Source organism: Microtus oregoni, unplaced genomic scaffold (genome assembly GCF_018167655.1).
Source record: "Microtus oregoni isolate MIOR12 unplaced genomic scaffold, Mior012 000033F_ref0000390, whole genome shotgun sequence".
Lineage (NCBI taxonomy): Eukaryota > Metazoa > Chordata > Mammalia > Rodentia > Cricetidae > Microtus > Microtus oregoni.
The window spans coordinates 11,642,304-11,661,504 of NW_024543092.1; the positions used below are offsets into that span (position 1 = coordinate 11,642,304).

Sequence of the window (19,201 nt, forward strand, 5' to 3'; positions counted from 1 at the left end):
AGAGCACTTTATGTTCTTGCAGAGGACCAGGCTCAGTTCCCAGCACCACGTGATGGCTCACAGCTGTCTATCATTCTTGGTCTAGGGGATATTAATCCCTCTTCTGGCCTTTGCAGGTGCTATGAACAAATCTGGTGAACATACATGCATGCAGGCAAAACATTCATTCACATAAAATAAAAATAAACAAATCCTGAAAAATACTTTGGAACCAAATTCTAGATGTGTGAAATAGCATAAATCAAGAAATTGGGTAAGCCAGCTTGGAAGAATTTAGGACTTAGTCTATTGTCTTTTGACCCATTTTCCATTTTTAGGTCTGTAAGCAGGCCCTATGCAGTACCGGTCTCTGCTTCTGTCTCTCCTTCCTTCTTCTCTCAAGTTTCCCAGGATTTAATTCCTATCTAATATGGGTTGAATTATGTCCCTAAGAAAGAGATGCTGATACCCTACCCTTCTTTAACCAGAAGGAGACACATCTGGAAAATAAGGTTTTGGCAAGCACAACCTATAAATTGAAGTCATACTGGAGTGTAGGGGCTTTTAGCTTAATTTTCCTTATATCCTTGTAAGAAGAGGGGGATTGGGAGACAGCCAAGTGTAACAGTGGAAAGAGAAACTGGAGTGATATATCTACAAAACTCAGAAGAAAAGAGATCATTGGCCAACTCCAGAAGGTAGGCAGAGGAACGCAGAGCAAGCTGGACTCTGCCGACACCCTTATCTCAGGATTTCATCTTGTAGCTCTATGGGGCTTTGCATTTATGGAATTTAAAGGTGCACGTTTGTGGTGTTTTGTTATGGCAGGCATAAATTAATTCTCTATTTAAATCCTAGTGTTTCATGATTAGGTAAATATCTCCTAAGTCTGACTCCTACCTCATTCTCAGCATTCGCTCCTGGATGATTCCTCAAGCCACCAGCTCCTCAATACTCCCAGCTATGAGCAATAAAAGTTCTGGAACATGGGCTGGAGAAATTATTAAGTTCATGTCTAGCCCTTCATCATTGTATCAGACTTCAAAGTATGGAGTTCCAGCCAGTGATGTACTTTGCTTTTTTTTTTTTTTCAAGACAGGGTTTCTCTGTAGCTTTGGTGCCTGTCCTGGAACTAGCTCTTGTAGACCAGGCTGGCCTCGAACTCCCAGAGATCCGCCTGCCTCTGCCTCCCGAGTGCTGGGATTAAAGGCGTGCTCCACCACCGCCCAGCCAGTATTGTACTTTGCAACCCATATCTCCAATGTTTCCCCGCAGAACTCTTGGATACCTCTATCCAGTCTATTGTTTAAACACATACCCACCCAGTTCCCATTATTCAAACTTGGCTCCTTCACCCAAGATAATCACAGCATGTCAGTCTCTTTCTCTCCCACACCATTTGTTTGGTCCGCTTTTCTTTTCTACGAACCATTCTGCACACCGCCTGTCTATTAATACTCTCAAGGAAAATCATTAATCTTGTCAATCCTTTGCACAAAATCCCTTAATGAGTTTCATGGCCCACAGTATAATCCTTAGACAGCAGTTTGAGAATTTACCTATGTGCATCTTCTAGTTTTTCTTTCTAGGTGTTCTGAAGTCTCTACTTGTCCTTGTATGTGGCTGGCACAGCACAAACTGGATTCTTATCTGTTTATTGATCAGACTTCCTATCAAGTCTCAACCTGTCAAAATCCTTAAACTTGTTAAACACGATGGTCATAAAAAAGCATCTCACACAGAGGGGCAACTGTTCTTTGACCCTTGGCACTGTCCCATAATTCACTGTTTCGATGGATTGTATACATTTTCATGCATGTGTCCTTCCCATTCTGACTGTGAGCTCCTCAGAGGTTGGGAGCAAATTAAGATACTGTATTGCAGGGGTCACCTCATTAACAGATGAAAGCACAGATGGAAGGTTAAGATCCGCTTGTCCTCTTCTGGGTAACACAAAGCAGTCAGTTTTACCAGTAAGGTATCGATACGACACACTAGCCTCTGATAACGTTTAAACTGGCAGATGCATGCACAAGAGGTGAGAGGAGGGGAGAGCAGAAGAGAAAGGGAGAATCCAGATGAGCAGGCTAACACTCAACTCCCTTAGGCGCTCAAAGATATGTGGTGTTTATAAAACGGGAAAAGGAAATAGAATAGAAAGAATAGATATTACATTAAAACAATGAAAGATATATATTATATTAAAATGAGCAAGCATAAATTTTATAATGGTGAAAAGAATAAGTAGTGTTCAAAGAGAAATGAATGAACAGGAGGCCTTAAGAGTCAGACCAATTAACTGCAAGGTAAAGGAGGTTTAATTCTAGACATGCTGAATTAAGAGTAGATGCTTGCTTGATATACAGAGAGGATCATTCATCCACCACGCAGTAGAAATGACACTCTGCTCTAGTCCAGGGCTGGGGATTGGAGGTACTTCCTCAATTGATTTTAAAGGAAGTTGATGGAAAGAGTGGCTTTCATTGTGACGATAGCATGTTTTTTTGGAACAATGGAAAGGTTACTGTCAACTGGCTTTCCCATCACTCAGAAAATACCAGAACAATGAACTTAAATAGAGGAGGGTTTGTTTTGACTTGCAATTTCAGAGATTGCAGTGTGGGGTCCTCGAGACCCATTGGTTTTGGGGCTGTAGAAACAGCATGTCGTGTTGGGAGTGCACAGGGTGGAAAAGGACCATTCAATTCACAGCTAGAACAGAGAGAAAAAGAACAGGCTCGTGTCCTAGATCCCCCTCAAAGACACACCCCAAGTGACTGGAAGATTTCCTGCTAGCCTCTACTTCTCGAGTGCCCCAACACATCTCAATGGTGCCATAGGCTTGAGGCTAACCCTCTTATATGTGTGCCTTTGGGGAGATGCTTGACCAAATCATAGCTGAAACTCCAAAATCTTCCTTATGATCTTCAGAAGAACATATTAAAAGAGGTTTCTGGATCTTACTAAAAGCTTGGGGGGGCACTTCATTACTAAAAGTATGTTCACAAGAACCTGCTGGACAACAGGACCAAGTGATTCCCTGTAGGATTTTACAGTTAGAAAAATGCTGGTGTCAACACATTGAAGTGTACAAATAGTGAAGTGCAGGCGCCAGTATGATCATTTTGATGATGCTAAAGAAAGGTCGAAGATTTGGTGGCTTGAGGAGGTAGGTTATATTGCAGGAGTTCATTGGCCCAGGACATGTGGCCCAGAGCTTGTCTAGTCCTTTGACTTGTCAGACTTCTGTCTGAACTGTTCATCTTGTGGCAGCATGCATACTGTGCCATAGAGACACAAGACTATTTAGGCCAAAGACAGAGGGTGTGAGTCTGTGCCCAGGGGAGTTGTTACATCATGTTTAAGTGAATACCTTCACGATGAACCTTCCTCAAAGATAGGTATTATCCTCAGGCCCTGACAAAGTTGCTCAATGTTTGGCTCTTGATTCCCATTAGAGAAAAACAGAGAGAAGGCATGAAACTTAAGGCCTGAGACCCTTGTTCTGTATAAGATTTCTTGTGAGCGATTTTATTAGCATTATGTTGTCGATAGCATTTTATACAGCCAGGCTATCGTTCAAATTGCTGATCCTCCTGCCTTTACCTCCCAAACGCATGCCATCACAGCTGGCTACATTATTGATTGGAGATGTTTTTATCTCTTTATTGTGACACCACACCATTGGACATGCGCTATATGCATGCCCCATATATGGTTCTAGAGAAAGAATGGAGGAAGATATTCTACCTGTGAGAGATGACATTGATTCTTCATTTCCGTTTTTTTCTTTCTTTCTTTCTTTTGGCCAAACATTTTTATCTTGGAGATAATTAAGATAAAATGCCTCTGACAAATGAAATCAGTATAGAGTCCTGTTTCTTGGCAGCTTTTGTGGACATAGCTAAGGTTTTCAGAAGCCTTTAAAAACCATGGCAACAAATGCCTGCGAAGGGTAATCAAAGGCTCCAAATGGTTTTAATCGCTGGTGTTTTTTATGCTACCTCTTGGAGCATTCTTCTTCACTTTTTGTTCATCTGATTGAAATTAAATTTCCAATTTCCCTACTAAGTGGTTCTCTTCTGGTCATGGCATTGGCTACTTCCATTAAAGTAGTAGTTTGTGCCCATGTATAGTGGCTAAGCTCATCAACAATCCATTAGAAAGCCCCATTTATGAGTGGCAATAATTTTCCACAAAAATTATAGACAGGCTTTAATGGGCACATGTTCAAAGGGCATTAACTGGCCCTCAAAATTATTGCCTACATTGTCCTTACAAGCCTTTCGGTGATGGTCTCTAGCTTTAACCCTCCCTAAATTCCCCTTTCTTTGTAGAAAACTACTGTTGACACCTTTAGACCCTTTCAAAATGAAAGGCTTGTTCTCTGACACCCACTCATTCAGAGGAAAGTGTATTCTGAAAAACAGGCAGACCACTTCTGGACCATATCCTACGCTATTGCAGTACCAAGCCTGCAGACTCAACCGATATGTACTTGCCTCAAATTTTTCATTTGAGGGAAAAATATCATACACAAGAAAGGTGTCTTTCATACATCTATGGTCCACTCTGTAGAACTTGTTTCTTCTTCCATGTTAATCCTGGAACGTGCATGAGTTAGCGAGCAGCTCCGACTCAGTCAAAGGCAGAAGATGCTCATTGCTGGAGGAAAGGCAAACACAGCGAGAAGAAAGAACGACAGTTTCCCCCACATGCCCACCTTCCCTTAGAGAAAATAGACAGGTTTTGTTTTCCAATTGCTAAGAAATAAAGACACAGGAAACACAATTTAATTATTAAATTACAACCTCTCCTTGTAAAAGGCACTTACTTTCTCTATTTGCTTTGAGGAGTAAATGGATTTTAAATTTTATCCACATGATCCTTATCTTTACCTGATGTACTCAGCAGTTTCAGATCATGTTGGAGAAGGTAAAGAGTGAACAAGATGGAATAAAATCAATTATTCAAGAATGTATAGATGAGTGGCTGGGTTACATATTCAAAAATATGATCTGTGTGGTTGAAATGAAAATGCAGTCATCTAAAATGTGGCTAGACCTCTTTATATATGTCACTAAGTGATGTACAAAATATTCTCCTTATATGCCATAGAAGATAAATTATAGTTTGTGAGGTGATCGAAATTTGTAAGTATTTGCTCCTTTGATACCTTGGAGTCAGCAATAAGGTCAGACATTTGAAAATGATTCTTCTTTGCTATTCCTATCTTTCAGTGCTGTGTGGTGCAGTGGAATCCCATGGAGATGGTTTTATTCTGATTTACAGCACACACAGCACTGTGCTCTCTGAGTGGCTGCAGACCAGCCTTGCCCCCACTGTCTCTGCTCCGATTCTCCCTTCTTAGCATACATACCTGTGAACACCTCCCTGCTCGTGGTCCTCACATCCTCTTTCCCAGAAAAGACTAACTTGTTGAGCTAAAGAATTTATGTTTTTCTGTTGTTTTCATGCAGCAGATATTTATTAAATGGTATTTCATAAAAGCACCACTAGAATCAAAAAAGATGCAGTATCCATAACCTAATGAAGAATTCAGCGGGTCATACATGAAAGTACACAAGACTTAAACTCAGTGCTAGAAGAGATGTCCCAAGGCCTTGGAAATGGAAAAGGGATTCTTAGGGAATAAAGATTAGAGTTCAGAGTTGGGAGTGAGAAACTGTTCTAGGATATATAGTCGATGCTTTGGAAGAGATCGTGTCTCTACTGGTAATTGTCAAAGCATGTTAAAAACACCTATTTCATTGTAAATTTCCTGGAACTTGTTAGTCATTGTTTTCTCAACCCCGCATGGTCTGTGTAGGACAGAATTAGATAGCATTTTAGAACAATGTCTCCTTCCAAACTATGCTGCACATAATTGAACACAATCCAGCCATGCCTTTTTCCATTGTCATGAGCAAGAAGTCTCTGATGTGTCCAGAGGCTGATGAATATTTTCTTTCCAAGACGTGTGTGCAATGTACCTTTTCAACATTTGAAGTTTAACATAGGAATGACATTAATAAAATATTAAGATAAAAATATGCTAAAAATATGCTAAAAATCAAAGTGTTATGTTTTATTATAATCTAGAAAAACAGGTGGTCCTCAGTAAAGATTTATTTAGGTGATTACAGCTTAGAGTTTGATTTTTATGTTTATGATAGTTTTGATTGTTTCATTAGTTTTAATTCTGTATTTATGAAGGGTGTTTAAGGATTTATTTCATTTATTATTATTTGTTTTTTTTTTGAGACAGGGTTTCTCTGTAGCTTTGGAGTCTGTCCTGAAACTAGCTCTTGTAGACCAGACTGGTCTCAAACTCACAGAGATCTGGCCACACTACCTGACTTGTTTTATTATCTTTAAATTATATATGTATATATATATATATATATACACACACACACACACACACCACACATCTGCCTATGTTTTATTATCTTTAAATTATATATGTATATATACACACACACACACACACACACACACACCACAGATGCCCACAGAGGTCACAAAATGACACCGGAGCTCCTGGAGCTGGAGTGATTCTGCGCTACCCGATGTGAGTACTGGGACTCTAACTTGGATTCTTTGCATGAGCTCTTCAGCACAGAGCCATCTCTCTTTCCCCAATGGTGCTTTGAACATTTGACAGAGTCTTCATTCCAAGAGTTGATGTTAGGCTTCTGTGCAACATGAACCATCGGGAGATGGTAAATTTAGATACCCCATTCAATGCATAAAATCGTGGCAGTAATAACTGGTTTCAAAGAAGGTAGAAAATTTGATAAGTTCTCATCAACTCTATCACAGTGTTTGAAAGATTTCTGTTCTCTCTCTGTATGTTCTTTCAAACACCTTTCCCTCAATGCTGGTCCTTTTAATCAAATGCTGTACGCACTGGAGACAAGAGAAATGTCTGAGTCTAGATCTGCCAATGGGCTCCTTTGAGTGTGTCCTGTGTTGATTGTGTACTCGCTGACTGTAAATCCCCAAGAGAAACCGGGAGAGTGAGATGTATGTTAGGACAATTTGGGGGACACGGTGCCCTAATCCTTTTTACTAGTTTCATCCTCATATCTCCTTATTGATCAAGTAAGGACATCATAGTCACATGCTTTGATTTGGATTCCATTTTTCTGAGAAATAGAAGTACTGTCAAGTGTTCTACATGACAGCTATTGCTTATAAAATGCTTTATAGGTGGCTGTTTTTTTCTGAACAGCATGTGAGAGAAAGGATTTGTATCAAATATTTTTATAAACACACCTCCATTTATGTGTATGTGTACATATGAGTATACATATTGATATATATGTAAGTATATATATTTAAATATGTATGTTTTCTTTCTAACATCTATCTATCTATCTATCTCTATTATCTATCATCTATCTCTATCTATCTATCTATCTATCTATCATCTATCTATCTATCTATCTATCTATCTATCTCTATTATCTATCATCTATCTCTATCTATCTATCTATCTATCATCTATCTATCTATCTATCTATCTATCTATCTATCTCATCTATCATTTGCTGTTATCATTATCTATGCATGAACATAAGTATTATCTATCGTCTATCTATCCATCATCTATCTATCATCTGCTATTATCATTATATATATGAGCATAAGTATCATCTATCTATCTACCCATCAGCTATATGTCATTTATATAGGTACCTATCCTGTATCCTCCCTCGTACCTCCTATCTATTTAACTAAATTTTTGGAATTGTGTTCTTTGACATATATCTAGCAACTATCCGTGAATTACAGGATCATGGATTTTTGACTTTTGATTTTTATTCATCTGTATTGTTATCTTCTCAGTAAGCACCTTTTCCTTGTATAATAAAGCATCATGTACAGGTGTGTGCTGCAGCTCATCAGGGGATTTAATAGCAGCATATTGAGGGCTCTTCGCTCACCCCCATCTTACACTTCTTTATTCTTACATTAAAAGTATCTTTATTTTGCTTGCAAGGTGCCAAGTTTGCACTAAAGTGTAACTTTTATTTCATTGGTTGAGAGGCTATGTGAACTGTGTTGAGTAGACATTGGGTAGTTGGTCCCAGGAAGCTATTATTGCTCTGGGTTATTGATAAATCATAGCAGAGGAGGTGAACATGACTTTATGTTAATAAATCCATCAGAAATCTCAGTGGTTAGAGCAGAAGTACTGGCTGGCCAGGCGAATCATTTTAGTTAATCACCTCAATTGTGACATTGACTCTAATTCTGCACCCCGATTGGGAAGGAAGAGCTCGCTTCCTGGGAGGGAGCTAGGTTGTTATCAGTATGACTTTGGTCACATACCTGCTTGCTCTGAGTCCTGCACATATCAGAAAGAGTGTTGCATCCATGCACCGGATATATGTGCTCTTTGGCCCAGAGATAATACATGATCCCAAGCTCCTTTGCTTACCCTTCACTGTGACTCCACATAGCAATGTCTCTGTACTAGATGGCTTTATGTCAACTTGACACAAGCTGGAGCCATCAGAGAGGAAGGAGCCTCAGTTGAGGAAATGCCTCCGTGAGATCAGCTGCAAGGCATTTTCAATTAGTGATCAACAGGAGAGGACTCAGTCCTTGGTGGCTGATGTCATCCCTGGGCTGGTGACCATGGGTTCTGTAACAAAGCAGACTGAGAAAGTCAGGGGAAGCAAGCCAGTAAGCAGCATCCCTCCATGGCCTCCGCATCAGCTCCTGCTAGGTTCTATTTACTTGAGTTCCCATTCTGACTTCCTCCAATGATGGACTATGATCTAGAAGTGTAAGCCAAATAAACCCTTTCCACCCAGACTTGCTTTTTGGTAATGGTGTTTCATCACAGCAATAGAAACCCTATCTAAGGCAGTCACCAAAGTAACTTATGAATGAACTCTGGTAACTCATTCTACTCTTACTTGTTTGGAAATAATATGACTTTTGTTGTAAAAGCAGTTGGAAAATGGCATGAAACTTATCTTGAAGTATCTGAAAAACTAGAAAGAAAAGAACTATGTATATTGACTTTAATGAATAAGCCAGTGTAATATCAAACTTTTGCATCCTCCTCCTTCTCTTCCTTTTCCTCCTCCTCTTCCTCTTCTTCCTCATTGTCCTCTTCCCCTTTTGTCTCCATCTCCACTGAAAGTAAATCTAAGGAAATTCAAGGTGTACTTGGGTCAGAAACTTTCCTGTTAGCTTGACTTCTGGGGTCACATCTAAAGCTGTAGAGAATCTGAGCACAGCATTGATGATCCCTGGTTATTCTAAGGTACCTTCAGTGGTATGCCTGGAGATATGAAGGGTACCTTCTTTAGTGTTAAAGTGCCTTTAAAATGGGCTACCTTTTTCTTTCCTAAGAGCAGAAAGGAAGTATTCTGCTACATTAACACAAGTTTTGGGAGCATCTTTATATTTTTCTTTTTAGAGATACTAAATTTTCCTACACGATTCCCACGATGCTAGGCTTCTTTGACTTAGTTAACTGTAGTTTCCGAGGCCATGCAGGCTTTGTTAAATGACTTTCATTTTCAGACCCCTTTCAAAGGAAATCGTTAAAAATAATAATCGCAGTAGCAACTGTACTGAGATAAACAAGGTGAGTGGAACAGAAGACTGGATGGGCTGGGAGGTCAGAATGGTGTCACAGGTGTGAAGGTGCCGGGTGGTGGGGCCAGACCCTCATCTTGCAGAAATAAACTCGGCTTCTCTGAAGGAGGGACACAGTGGCTAGGAGACAGAAGTAACTGCAGATTTCCAGTGGACATGGGCTTAATGACATTTGAGAATAGCTCAGTGGGTATGGGCTTGCTACAAACCTGACAATTGGAGGTTGATGGTAGAAGGAGAGGACCAACTTCTACAAATTGTCCTCTGACCTCCACACATCTGCACACTCACATGCACACAGTAGTTAAATACATATTCAAAAGTTAATTGATTTGTTTGAAGAGTGAGCTTTGGGCAGAAAGGGAGCTGAATTGGAAACATGTTCTGGTTTTCTCACTGTGCCTCTTCATCCTTTCTGTCAGAGTCTGTCAGAGTTTGGGAATTCGTCTGGGAATAATAAAATGGATGTCTTGAGTCCAAAGGCTTCCTTTTACCTACAGGGTAATATAGTTAATAAAATTATAGGATGAGATTATTTTACATATAAAAATTATCATAGAAATATAGTTACCTTTATTATTAGAAAATAATTTCATGAATTAGTTAGGGGTTCTAGTTTCAAACCTCACCTGAGACTTGCTTTGGTGTTGGCAGTGGGGAAAGAATGGATGTCTATGGGAGACTCTGAGTGTCCTGGCTATTCTCAAACAGGCCTGGGACAGAGCAAGAGTTCACTCTCCAGGCCGTAGGGCCTTGGGGCTGGGTGGAATCTCATCCTTGCTTCTGTTTCTGCCACTGTGGCCACTTCATGTCTCCCCCTTGTCAGTCTTCATTGCCATAAGCTGGGAATCCGGGCTGGCCACAGCTGTCGAGTGACAGACTATGACATTTTTCCAGCTAGTCAATACCAGCGAAGGACTCTGGCCTTTCTCTGGACAGGGTCACATCCCTGGACCAATTGCTACTCATAGGAGGTTGAGTCACACATGCAGGGTTACTTCTGTGGGACAACGGTGAATCAGTTGATGTTCCCTGAGCACCTTAAGTTTGTGAACTTCCATTTCCTCAGATGTAAATGTCACAAAGGTCCTATCCTTTCTGCTCAGAGCTCGTTCCAGCCTGCACAGCATTCTGAAGAACTTCCACTTGGCTCAGTCAAGTACTTGCTTTGAAACAACCAACAGCTGTCACCATTTCATCTGGCTCTCTGTCTTCATCCCTGGCTCTTTTACAAATTGAATTATTTTGAAAATAAAATGATATGTTTCCAGAATATATTCTGATATTTTGATATACATAAGTGTAATGAAATGGTTACTGCATTCAAGAATCTCCCACATCAGTTTTCTGCGCATGGTAAGAGCACCCAAAATGTACTTTCAGCATTTCCAGGGCTCAACCCTTTGTGGCCAACTACCCACTGTGTGATCTACAGGATCACTGCCCTATAGAAAGGTATTACAGTACTTCCCAGTCAATCTCCCTACTGATCTGTCTTTTTCCTTGCCATTGAAATTGTATTTGGAGTTAGAATATTATTGACGCTTTAAAAAAGGAGAGCCTGTCATTGTAATACTCTGAGTAAACCTTGAGGCCATTGTTCTGAGTGACAGAACAATGCCCTTCGCTTCTTACAAACGACCACTGAAAACCAGCTGCTGAAGTTCAAAGACATGTTTTTGAAAATTTTAATTACATTTATTTATTCACTTACTTATATGTGTGTGAATAAATGTGCATGCACACACATGACCTGGCCTGCATACGGATGTCAAAGAACAACTTGTGTGAGTTAGCGACATCCTGGGGATCGAACACGGATCGTTAGCTATGGAGCAAGCTCCACTGTGTTGTGCTGACAGCCATAGACGAGAACATTTAAGAACTTGGATGTCCACCTCTGCCCTGTGGCTTTTGTTTGAAGATTATAGGGTTTAATCAGAGATAGAGAGACATGCTTTGAGACTGTTCAGATGTCAAGGACATGGTTTCTTGCTGATATGGAATTCTTAGAATACATCACAAGTGTGTTTTCTTTTTTGCAAGCGTTTGTTAGCTTTTCCCTCTTAAAATACCCTTTAATAACAATGAAAGCATCTAACTTACATAGTAGAGAATTAGGAGCCAGTGATTTTAAAATGTAAATTTGATGACCATATTGTTGAAATATACTTTATCTTGTGGCAGGGAGGGTTCTTTCGGCTTGCCATGTTTTCCCTAAGAAAACTGACTGCAACCTCCTCTTTCCATAGAATGGGTTCTGATTCTATTGTGAACTTAACATTTTTAGTGAATTAAAAAAAATGAAGGAAATCCAAACTCCAATAACTTTTATAATGGCGTCTTCAGAATAGAGTTTGGAGTTGCATAGATCATTAATCAGTGAAAAGGCAGAGATTGCAAAAGAGTAATCGCACCACATTTAACATGTCTTGAGATGTATTCTGCTAAATACAATTTCACACTTCTTCACTGGGCTCATGTGTCAGCAATGAGGAAACTTTAGGGAGCAGGGATTAGGCAGAGGAGGCTTTTTTTCTGCCTTGCAGCCGGGCTCAGTTGTTTTGGGGTTCTTTTGGCCACAGATAGCGTTGTCTTTTCACTTCTTTTTAAGATTAAAAAACAGTTTGAATGTAATTGCGCCCTGCCATATACCCCTTCTTCTCTCCAACTATTTTCAAGTCCCCTCTAACACCTTCCATGTCTCAAATCGATGACTTTTTTCTTTGCTTTTTTATTCTCTCTCTCTCTCTCTCTCTCTCTCTCTCTCTCTCTCTCTCTCACACACACACACACACACACATGCATACACACACACATACACAATGGAATAAGTATATAAATACAACCTGCTGATCCATTTAAAGTAAATTATGTTCATATGATTTCAGGGTTGACTGTTTGGTATTGGATGACTAACTAGGTCCTCATCATTGGGAAGGCCAATTTACCCTCTCTCAGTATTCTTTAGTTGTCTGTAGGGGTTTTTGTTTGTTTGTTTTTTGATTTTTGGCTATGGCTGGGACCCTGTGATGTTTTTTCTCTTTCTCATTAGCATGTCTCCTGCTATTTTTTCAGGTCTTATTTAGACAGCCATATTAGTAAGACATCATGAGTGTAGCTCTCCTGTTGTTTCTGGGAGACACAGTCTTTCAGCAGGCCTCCTGGTCCTCTGGATCTTATAATCTTTGGCCTTATCTTCCTTGAGGTTTCATGAGTCCCAGGTCCGGGAGCTGTACTGTAGATGTATTAGTTAGAGTTTGGTGCCCCGTGATCAGCTGATACATGCATTTTCACCAGTTATGGATTTCTGTAACACTCTCCACTTCCTGCCAAGAGAGCATTTCTTAGTGAGGGATGAGAGGAACACTTACCTGGGAATGCAAGGGTATGTTTTAGAATGTTTTAGGAATTATGCTGATCTAATAAAGTGTTATCTATGATCTTACTAGCCCTGGATAGTTGAGAAATGACGTTGCTCTCCCAGTGATGGGATGAAGGTCATCTGAGATGATGTTCTTAAGAAGAAGTGTGACTTCATTGTCTCGGGTGGTCTGGATGTCTAGGAAGGTGTGTTTCAATGACACCTCCACTTTTGCTGAATGACCATCAGGAGTTCACTTTGCTCTTTGCCAGGCTACATGGCAATGTAACCTACATATAGAAATTGTCCCCAGCCTTGAGGACTAGGAAATAGGACTGATCATGCTACCTAGGATGACATTTGCCATGCAAATCACTACACGCTTCTTTGTGCATCCTGTATTTGTTCAGTGGCCATAAGATGAACAAAAACTTTGTACTCATTGACTACATCTGTTAGTTATTCTTCTTTTCTCTTGAAATTATATGTGGAATTGAAATACTATTTATTAAAAAGATCTTTTCATTTGCAAGAATGTGGGGATATCTTAAGACCATTGTGCTAAGTGTCAGAGAAAGAAAAATGGCTACCGTGGGAACTAGCACTGTCTGATTCCCATTAGTTAGGAGAAATTGTTGGGGTTGATAAACTCGATTAGCTAATATTTCTTCTCTCTCTTTCTTTCTTTCTTTCTTTCTTTCTTTCTTTCTTTCTTTCTGTCTGTCTTTTTATTGAGGGGGGCAGAGTTTCTTTGTGTAGTCCTGGCTACCCTGGAACTCTGCAAACTAGGCTGGTCTTGAACTCACAGAGATCTACCTATCTTTTCCTCCTGAGTGCTAGAATTAAAGACATGCACCACCACCACACTTCAATTAGCTGATATTTCTAAGAACTATGGACTAGCTATTTGTTTCCTTGTTGTTGAACAGAACTGAGTCAAATTACAAAAACAGCAATGTCTGATCTCAGGCTACAGATGTGCCAGGGAAGCCCCTGTCTATGAAATCTTAAATGTCTCACCTTTTTGTCCTTACTTTGCATCAGAATGTCTAGGTAGAGTTTTGCCTATAAAAGAACTTGGGAGAAACTCCCAAAGACCAGTGAAATTCTTAGTTAGCACTTCATGACTCAGGAGTCCACTAAAAATGTGATCCCGCAGTTTGAAGGACCTCTCTGTCTCCATATTCTGTACCACATTTGATGTCAGTCAGCCATCTTTACCATTCCCCCAAAAGCATTAAAATGACACTGAGCTGGGACATGAGCTTGAACTTGGCTCTGAGGGACCAGGACACTCAGGAGAACCCTGCTCATGGTCCTTGCGTATTTATCCCGTCTGTCAGAATGCAAGAACATTTTCTGTTCCTTGCCTCTCAAGATGGGAACACTTTGAAATTCTCTCTACCACTTCTGGACATCAACGTTTAGTCTTTAAAGGAACTGAAGTGGTAAGAAAGCTTGGAGAACTTTCTGGAAGCATGCAGTATGAAGGAGAAGGGCCAGGATGTTAGAGTGTTAGAGGAATGCTGCCTGCCTTTAATTAGTCACCCCAATTATTACACTGTCCTCTTTGTTTGATCCTTCCCTATTACCCCATCATTTTTTTTCTTTTTCCTCTGCAGCCCCCCACATGTCCTGGAATCAAGGGTCTTGGGGCAAGGCACCATGTCCTTGGGGTGATCAGAGCCCTATGCTGGACATCACAAGGGCGGGGGGGGGGGCGATTTCAGAGGGTCCTAGTGTGGCCTGCATAACAGCACTAACGTGTGTGTGGAGCTAGGAGAAGCATTGCTGAATGAGACTCATTGTCCCTGGGGTACTGTGGTGAGGTGCTGGTCACGGATCCCATCATGCTTTCCCACAGCTGTTGGCTTGGCCCCGTGCCAGGTGGCTGGAACAACTGTGGCTGTGCAGGTGGACTGCAGAGACTGGACACAATAGCATCCTGTCAACATTTGCAGTAGACCGGGGTCTTGTGAGGACAGAGAAAAGGCCTTCTGACTTCACTTTCATGTAGAAAAGGAAACTTTCCAGGGCTGTTGTCTTTCCTAGAATTCCTTCTTTAAAAACATCTGTTGGGAATACAGTTGAATATTAGTAATACTTTCTGGTTCAGATAGAAAAATAAAAGCCAAATACCATTTTGAGGTGGGTGTTGTCTCTAATAAGATTAATTGGATAAGACTAGTGTGAAAATAGAATCTGGGATACATGATTAAGACACTCGGTGTCTTTTTGTTTTGTTTTGTTTTGATTTTTGCTCATGCCACTGCATACAGATGTGGTTGTGAAATAGTTCACATCAGGGCCCACTGAATGTCCTCACTGGACTTTCAGGAATGTGTTCACTGAGATAGCCAAATTTGATTTCATTTGGTTTGGCTCATTGCACTGGCTGTGAATCAGAGTAGTCATTTTAATATCGAAATGGGATTTATTTACAAACATCCTGCTGCAATTATTCTTTCAGAGGTCATAAAGTTTTTTTTTGTTTAATTTCCTCAAAAAATTTGCTTTCTAGTTTTTCCTTTTATCCATAGTTTGTGCTAGAATATATTATAGAGGTTTTCTAGAACAAAAAAAAAATACAAGCCCTGATCCACAGATAAATGTAATATCTTTCATGTGGTTTATCTTTCATGTTTGGTGAGAGAGAACCGTGTATTAGGAATCAGTCTGGAGATGAGTGTATTGCTAATTCTGAAATGTTCTTAAAAGCTATAGTGATTTATTAAACTGTCCCATTATTATTGTAAGCAACAATTTAATATTTAAGTGTTCTGAGTCAGTATTGTGTTCCTTCTACTTAGCCAACAATTGCAGTATTCTACAAACAAAACCCCAAAGACTCACGGATTAGACAGACCTGAATTTTAATGATGGTTCTACCATCTCTGGGCCAAGCAACTATGAGCAAGTTAGCTCCCTGGAGTCTCAGCTTCAGACTGTGCAGCTAGAGTAACCAGACTCGTTGTTTGCGATCCTGAGATGAAGTAAACCGCTGAACTCACCAAGCACAGTGGCTAATTTATGAAAAGCACATGGCCCATGGTACTAGTCAGTCCTTGGCCACAGAGCCTGCCACATGTGAGCAAGTCAGGACCAATACAGTCTTCCAACTTTGATTTTTCTTTCTTCTTTCTTACATAGATGCTTATGACAACTCCAAGTTCATTTTCTCAATCCCATTGCTAGGTATGCACAACAAAAGCTTACCACTTGAACCATTCAACCTATGCAGTTCGGTACAGTTAGGTCCATGTATGTTGTATGAGCAGAACTTTCTCCTTTCTTAAATTGAAACTGTGCCTTTTGGGTAATAACTGCCTCACTTTCTGATGAATCTCGATGGCCACTAGGCTGTCAGCACTGCGTATCTTTTAGGTACATCATGTACCCAGAGCTATTTTTAGCTTTTCGTGTCTGGCTTGTGATTTCCCCATTCACACATGTTGTAGTATATATTAGATTTTTGTTCCTTTAAAAGGCTAAATGGTAATTATGTTGTATTTACATGCCACCTTTTGTATGTTTATTTAAGTCAGTAGACCTTGAATTGTTTCTGCTTTTTGGCTATTATGAGTAATGTTGCTTTAAGTGTGGACATGCCCATCTCTGTTTGAATTCCTGCTTTCAGTCACAGACATGTATGAATGTTTGATGTTGGAGACGGAGCCTAGAAAAACTGTTTCTAGCTTCATCTCTGCTGTTGTGATAAAATGATGACCCAAAGCTCATGGAAGGAAAGGATTTATTTTGTCTAACAGGTTCCATCACTGAGAGAAGTCAGGGCAGGAACTCAGGCGGTGATATGAAGTAGAAACCATGGAGGAATGTTGTTTGCTGACTTGCTGAGTAGCCTGTGGTTAGCTAGCTTTCTCAGGACTCTTAGCACAGGGAATGATGCCTCCCACAGTGGGCTGGGCTCTCTCTCATCAATGAACAATCCAGACAGTCCCTGATAGAGTTATCCAAGGGCCGATCTGATCTAGACAATCCCCCAACCTCTAACAACTCCACTTATTTAATATTTTCCTGAAAGAGGAATTGCCAAGTATTTCACCTACAATTTCATTTTGATTTGACTTTAGTATGTCTCTTACATCTATGGGCTGGACAGCTGGCTGATGTCTTTCTGAACTCTCTCTTAATGTATTTAGAATTGTTCTGCACCCCCTCTTCCTATCCACCCTCTTGAGTCAGATCTTCCTGGTTAACATCCTGGAGAAAAGCAGGAGCCTTTCACTTCTTCTTCTTCCAGCCCCAGGTATTTAGAACGCTGATGGAATCTTCTCATCTTTTTTTGCTTCAGGTACCTTAGTACTAACGGATGGTTAGTACCTATTTTGATATGAATTTTTCTTGGGCATAATTGTGAATACTCCTAATTATTCATTTTTAAATGTCAGTCGTTCCTACATTCCTACTTTCACTTAGTAGCCTTTTGAATTCTCCCTACCCTATTCAATCCCTTGACTGTTGTCCATTTCTTCTGTTGGTGGCCCCAAGAACCTGCTATTCGGTTTTGCCTGGTTTCTCCCAGTGCATTCTTTTTTTTTTTTTTTTTTTTGGTACTAGTGATTGATGTACGTGACTCTACAAAGATGAAACCCCACCTAATGGACAAGGGTCAGCTTGGGATTTTCCCATCTTGTTCTGTGTAATGTGCCTGGTCCTCTGTAAATCATGTCTAGAGATCTGACTTGTGCCCGTTACCCTCTAATGTAAGACTTTTTTAATCCCAATGTTTAATATCAGTTTTTTTACATACCTTGCATATTTTTAAATTAAAGGGCATGACATCAGCTTGGCTATGTCAGTGCCCTGTTTCACTTCCTTATGTACAGGTATCCTGGGTCTCATAACACCCATTGATAACACCCATTGGTCAGATAGCTGTTGAAAAGCCTACCATGATTGCCAGCAGGAACATAGATCACGTTCTTGAATAAAGAGGTTGTTAGAGAAGTTTAGCCTTCTGTTAATGAAGGTTGCAGGGATAGATGAGTTCAGTCTCTCATGTGAGGGAGACTTTGATTCAAAACCCATCTTGCTTTCATTGCTCTTCTTCTCTGTCCCCCCCCAACTCACCCATCCTGTTTCCTCATGTTCTTATCCCCCTTTCCCTTTCTTCTTCCCCCTACCCACCCTCAGTCTACCCAGGAGATTTATCTATTTCCCTTTCCTAGGATGGTCCATGCATGTCCCTTTTGGGGTCCTTTTTGTTACCTCACTTCTCTGGGACTGTGGGTTGTAGTCTGGTTATCTTTTGCTTTACATACAATATCCTCTTATGAGTGAGTACATACTGTGTTTGTCTTTCTGAGTCTAGTTACCTCACTCAGGATGATTTTTTTTCTAGTTTCATGCATGGAACTAAGTACATATTTAAAATAAAAGAAAAAACATCGTAAGTAATGGAGTAAAAGAGAAATGAAGAAGACACCCCAAGTGTACCCCTGTCTTCCACGTACACCCCCACACATGCGCCTTCCCTTCCTTTCTCTCTCAAACACATTTGTATTTATTTGACACCCTGAGTCTACCTACCCCTGTCTTCCACATATACCCATACCCCCAAGATACCCCAAATCTACCCCTGTCTTCCACACCCCCCATACCTTCCTTCTCTTTCTCTCTCATACGCATATACTTATGTTTATTTTAAATAACTGGCTCTGCCTTGAAAAAGAATTAGAACAGTTGATTTGATCTCTCTAGGTGTCTCTGCGTGTGAAACTGTGTGATGGGGGTGTAGTGGGAGGGTCGGTGAAGAAGGTGACCTCTGGTGAGTCTGTGTGTGCGGTTTCATGGTTGGTAGTTGAGATGAGAGAGCCTGCAGACACACCAAGATGGTCACTGTCTTAGTTACTGTTCTGACGCTGTGACACCGTACCCAACAGAACTAGCTTAGCAGAGGAACGATTATTTTGCCTCACAGGTTCAAATAAACTTCATCCATTGTTGCAGGGCAGGCATGATGGCAGAAAGCCTCGATCTGAGGTGGTGGGAGTCTAAGGCAGGGTCTGTCAACTGCTGAGGGGGGGGGGGCACAGGCAGGTTTGGGTGTAGATTTCAAAGATCCACCCCATGGTAACTTGTCTTTCCCAGCCAGGCCCTACCTTCTAAACAGCAGAAAACCAGGGACTATATATTCAAAATGCTAGCTGGTGGGGAACATTAGAAATTCAAACCAGAGCAGTTGTTCAACTGGTAATGCCAGTTCCAAAGGGT

At 40.5% G+C, this 19,201-nt stretch overlaps 1 protein-coding gene and 1 non-coding gene across 4 annotated transcripts in view; one reads left to right on the forward strand and one right to left on the reverse strand.

The window, feature by feature from the left end:
• The window catches only part of Esr1 (estrogen receptor 1), a 256,296-nt gene that overhangs the window by 39,342 nt on the left and 197,753 nt on the right, over positions 1-19,201 (forward strand). The gene's annotated exons all lie outside the window — the stretch shown is intronic.
• On the reverse strand, positions 14,587-14,679 carry LOC121466676. Its single transcript, XR_005976799.1, has one exon. It is a non-coding gene; the product is annotated as a small nucleolar RNA SNORD88 (small nucleolar RNA).